This window comes from Miniopterus schreibersii, assembly GCF_964146895.1.
Source record: "Miniopterus schreibersii genome assembly, chromosome: 8".
Classification (NCBI taxonomy): domain Eukaryota; kingdom Metazoa; phylum Chordata; class Mammalia; order Chiroptera; family Miniopteridae; genus Miniopterus; species Miniopterus schreibersii.
In genome coordinates, this window is record NC_138109.1 from 80,532,664 (window position 1) to 80,537,980 (window position 5,317).

Genomic DNA, 5,317 nt, shown 5'->3' on the forward strand with positions numbered 1-5,317 from the left:
TTAATACGAATGTTGGGCCTCTTGAAGTTGTCCCAGAGGCTCCTTATACTATCTTCATATTTCTGGATTCTTTTTTCTTTTTGCTCTTCTGGTTGGGTGTTTTTTGTTTCCTCATGTTCCAAATTGCTGATTTGAATCTCAGCATCTTCTACTCTACTGTTGATTCCCTGTAAATTATTCATTTCAGTTCATGTAGCCTTCATTTCTGATTGTACTTTATTATGTCATTGATGATCTCACTACTTTCTGTAATAGTCTCACTAATATCCTTGGGCATCCTTATAACCATTATTCTGAACTCTGTATCTAGTAGTTTGCTTGGCTCTATTTCATTTAGTTCCTCTTCTAGAGATTTCTTCTGTTCTTTCCTTTGTGACATGTTTCTTTGCCTCCGTATTTTCACTGCTTCCAGGTGTTTGTTTCTATGTATTAGGTAGAGCTTCTATGTCTCCTGGAATTTGTAGAGTGGCTTTGTGTAGCTGGTGTCCTGTAGGGTCCAGTGGCTCAGCCTCCCCAGTCCGACCTGAGCTAGGCCTTCTAGGTGCTTCCATGTGTGGGCTGTGTGCACTCTCCTGTTGTAGTTGAGCCTTGGTTGCTGTTGGTGTCCTTGAGAGGAACTGACCCCCAGGCCAATCGGCTGTGAGGACCAGCTGCAACTACAGCCAAAGAGCTGCTGTGCTGGAGGCACCCCTATGGAGTAGGATTTACTTCAGGGGAGCTTTGGTGTTCACCAAGTGCACGCCTTGAGTGTGTCACTCGTGGATGTGGTAGGGTTGTAATCCAGGATGGTTGAGTCTGACCACCAGGTACACTGTCTCTGGGGCCTCCAGGGAGGTGCAAAGTCAGCCTGTGCCAGTGTCCTGCCCAGGGCCACCCAGCATGAGCTACACAGCAAACCGTAGTTGACTGGTACTTGTGCTGGGCTTGGAGGTGTCCAGGAGAGGCCCAGCTATAACCCAATGCAGCTGCCACTAGTGCCAGGCCTGGCGCCACTTATGGAGAGGTATGGGGCATGCTAAGGACAGCCGCTGCTTGTTTGAGAGATTTTAGGAAAGTCCTAAGCCTGAGGCAAGAGAGGCCACTTGCAGAGAAAAGCCCCTGGAAATGGCCTGGATGAGCTGCAGGTGGGGAGGGGCGGGGCCTCCGGGAATCACGGGGCGGGGCCAAAGGTGAGAGGTGCTGGCGATTCAAATGTGGCACCTGCCTGCCGGCTGTGTGTGGGGAGGACTCACCAAAGGAGCCGTGGCCTCCGCCAGCCCTTCTGCCGGGGAGGAAGCTGCCCCTCCAGCTCTCGCCGGGATCTCAGGCAGGTTAGTTCCTCCCCGAGTGTCCCAGGTTCCTTCAGGCTGCTGCCCGGCGCTGGGCTCAGAGGGCGCACGTCGGAGTGGGTCCATGCGCGGGCCCTTTAGAGGAGCTGCTGGGGCTGCCGCAGCCTCCTCGACCTTCAGGGACAGTCCCCGCTGGGTTCACAGCCCGGAGTTGTGGGGACGTTGCTTCCTGACCCTGGAGCTCTGGGCTGGGGGCCTGCTGTGGGGCTGGGGCCCCTCACTCCTCCGGGAAACCCCCACTGCCGAGATTCCCTCCCGGGTTTAACCCGGCCCCCTCTCCAGGATTCAGCCCCGACCCGCCCCAGTCTCCGCCCCTCCTCCCGGTCTTGGTGCGTCTTCAGCTCCCTGGTTGTAGGGCTTCTGTGCAGCCAGATGTCAGGAGGCTCTGAGCGACGGTGGTTCTGTATTTAGTTGTAATTTTGATGCAGTTGCAGGAGGCGGTGGGGATGCAGTTCCCTGCGCTGGCATCTTGTTTAATCCTCCTGTGACTTTTTATTTCTCGAAACTATTTATGAAATAGGACAAGACCTTTCCCTTATTTAAAAAATGTGATTATGTAATAGATCTCTGACATTTGCTAGACTATTTTCTGAGACTTTTTCCATTTCCCCAAATTTGCAGGTATCTTTGTATAATAGCAGTTGAGGCTGTCACAAAGAACTGAGCTTATATTTGTTTATGGTGAAAATAGAGAACTATAAACCCTAAGTAAAATGTATACTGACCTGTGAGTAAGCACACACTTCAACTAAGTCACACATTATGAAGCAGAAACTATTACAATTTACCTCAGCCAAATTACACATGACCACGTCAGAGACCTTTGAATCTCTGAGTGTCATAGTACTGCTTTAGACCATAAATGTCATTTGTTCATTTTAGTTCTCTCTCCCTCCCTCCCTCCCTCCTTCCCTTCCTCCCTCTCCCCTCCTCCTCCTCTCTCAGCTGCTCATTTAGAAGAGATCCTGTCACTGTGTTTAATGAAAAAGCCATGACAGCCCAAGCAGTGCGGCTCAGTTGGCTGAGCGTCATCCCCTGCACCAAGAGGCCGCCTGTTCCGCTCGGCCAGGGTGCAGGCCGGGTTGCGGGCTCAGTCCCCGGTAGGGGCGTCAGGAGGCAGCCGATGGATGTCTCCCTGTCATCGATGTCTCTCTCTCCCTCTCCCTTCCTCTCTCTAAAACCAACAAAAAATTTTTTTTAAAGTCCTGACAACCTAAATGATAGCCCTATACAACCTACATAAAACAACAATGGAGCACCTACCATGTGTCAGACACTGAGTGCCTCCCACGTTTCTTCACTCTGCCCACGCAGTGTAGTCGCCCAGGGAACCTTGTGAAACGCGGACCCAGGCCCAGGCTCAGGCCCGCTGGGTGAAAGGTCGGGGTCTGGGGTCACAGCTCCCTCACTACCACTTTTATGCACATCGCCAATTCTTATCACTGTGCCGGGTGGCAGTTTGCCCCGTGCTGGCCCCGAGGAGGCGGACTCACTGCCCCACCTTGCCCAGGGTGACACGGCTGCTGAGTGGAGGCGGCACTGTTAAACCGAAATGTCTGATGCCACGGTCCACATTCTTCCCACTGTGTAGCAGGTCAGTGGTTTTCTATTCCCATTGCCACACGTTTAATCTTTGCAGGGTTTATTTTCTCCTTCCAAGATTATCCCATGGGATCCTTAGCTGTATAGTCTGTTTTATTTAAATGAGAAAATAGATCACGGTTGCGGCTGGCAGGGAGGAAGCCGCTGAGGTTCGCCTTTCCTCCGCTGCGTCTGCGGCTGCCACGATCTGGGGTCACTGGCGGTGTCGCTGGTGGCGGTGTTGTCGCTGGGAGTGTGACGGGTGGCAGTGGCGGTCGTGGTGTCGCTGCTGGTGGTGGTGCTGTCGCTGGAAGTGTCACTGGTGGCAGTGGTGTCACTGGTGGTGTCGCAGGTGGTGGTGGTGTCACTGGTGGGGGCGGCGGTGGGCGGCTGGACTGCATCTACCTGACCGACTTGGTGCCCAGGTCATCTGTGCATTCTAAGCAGCTTTATGAGGACTGGCTGGAAAACAACGATTGAGCATCTCTCCTTTTCCCGTAAGACGGCAAACTGCTGTTTGCAGCCCGGCCCTCTGCAGTTGAGGACGGTGGAAAGCAAGGACGCTGTCCCACCGGGTCAGCTTTGGAACGGCGTTTGGCCTAATGGCCTGTTGGCCCTGAGTTTTCTCCTGGGGAAAACGGTGACGCGGACTCTCACGCAAAGGGTGGCTGACTCTCCCGCTTCTTATTCCCTCCTCTTTCCCTCCTCTTCCTCTCTTTCTCTGCCGCCTCCTCACGTCACAACGAAAAGGTGCCACAAGCTGTGGTTCCTGGTACAACTGCACCTGCCAACCCACTGCCCTGTTTATTCGCCGCAGGCCTCATTAGCGGAGTTGTTCATGAAACTGGATGTGGGACAGCAGCCATTAGGGAATAAATTCGATGTCATGTCTTTGGGAGTTTTCTCTTTATCATTTTTCCTGGAGCATTTGTTAATCCGTTCACCACTAATTTGCAACTTAACTCGCCAGTGCAGAAGCTAAGGATATTTTGTGCACTATTTGGCATAATTCTGTGCTTGCACTTCTGAGTACTTCAGCTCTCTCTCCTCCCGGGGAGTCTCCTGCCCTTTCATCACACTGGAGTCGGGTACTTATTACTGAAGTGGCTGAGAACTCACCTGCAGCTGGATCCAGGGGCCTTTTTGTGGGAGACCTTGTCACCATCGGCAGGATTGCCCTGTTTCTAATGTACAAGATTGGAATGAATGTCTAGATACTAATGCCTATGAACCCCAAATTGGCTACTGCATGGGTGCATCAACTTTACCGCAGTTAGCACATAAGAACAACTAGGTGGCTCAACTGAAGGCTATACCAAGCAAGGCCTCAGAGATAGGTGCTTTTCCTACAGAAATAATTTTAATAAGCATTTGCATACATGTCTCCCTGCCCCAAAGCAGTTGAAGCCACCCAAGTTTGCAGAGCCAATAAAGATTGTGAAAAAGCTCAAGTTTAAGTTTCTGCATAATACCTTCTTTGGAAACCCATACTAGCTTAATGAAAGTGAAACAGCCACTCCAAATCAATCCGTTGTAATAGGGCATCCACTGCACCTTCGGCACACAGGGAGCACCACCAGTTTTACCCCACATTTTAACTTTCTAAGCATAGGTCTTCCTGTGGTTGTAGACACATTTGTCAAGTACCCGATTCCCTCCCAGGAGCTCCGGCTATTGTTAATGCGGTGCCCTGCTTTGCTTTGGGCGGACAGTGGATTTTACTCTCCTGGATGGCACCCTTGCCTCCGTGACGGGAGGCAGTGGTGTGAAAGCCTGGTAGGACTTTTTGTCTTGCTTGGTGGCTGCGTGCTTTTGGCTGCAGCCTGCCCCAGGGACTCCGGTTACAGCATGGTGACACTTGCACTTACCTGACAATCTCTGCGTTACAACATGCAATACTGAAAACTACTGCTTGGTATGAAATATAACGTGTTTCCTTAAAATTACACTTTAGCCAACAACTTTAAGCTCCTCCTACATCCAGAGTATCCAGACTCTGGGGTGGAGATAAACTGAAGAAAGGCAGGGTGTAGACCTTGAGTACATTCTAGTTGTTTCAAGGACTGAACTTAAAACTGCAGATGCTTGTGGAACAGTTTCTCAAGTGCAGATTCTTGTTAAACCACCATGTGTGACGACATGCCATGTCACAATAGTTTAAAGGAGAACAGACTTTCGTGGAATTAACTGGGGGAAAATTCTTGAAAAAGCATCATTAATCCAGATTTGAAGGAGACCAGTGTTTGGCCAAGTGGAAGGATGAGCATTTTCTTGGCCTATATCTCTTCCCCTTTGTCTTGTTTAAAAAGTATTTTAAAATTTAATGCTGTATGGTTTTGTCCTCTGACAAATGACGTCTGATTACAATTAAATTAATAAAATTCTACCAAAGAATCTCTAACAGGAAA

General features: G+C 50.4%; 1 pseudogene across 1 annotated transcript; it reads left to right on the plus strand.

Moving 5' to 3' along the window:
* The first annotated feature begins 2,319 nt into the window (after positions 1 to 2,319).
* LOC308560990 (membrane-bound transcription factor site-2 protease pseudogene) lies at positions 2,320 to 4,660 on the plus strand (annotated as a pseudogene). Its single transcript has 3 exons — positions 2,320 to 2,398; positions 3,179 to 3,279; positions 3,660 to 4,660. The product of its transcript is annotated as a membrane-bound transcription factor site-2 protease pseudogene (transcript).
* Positions 4,661 to 5,317: the final 657 nt, after the last annotated feature.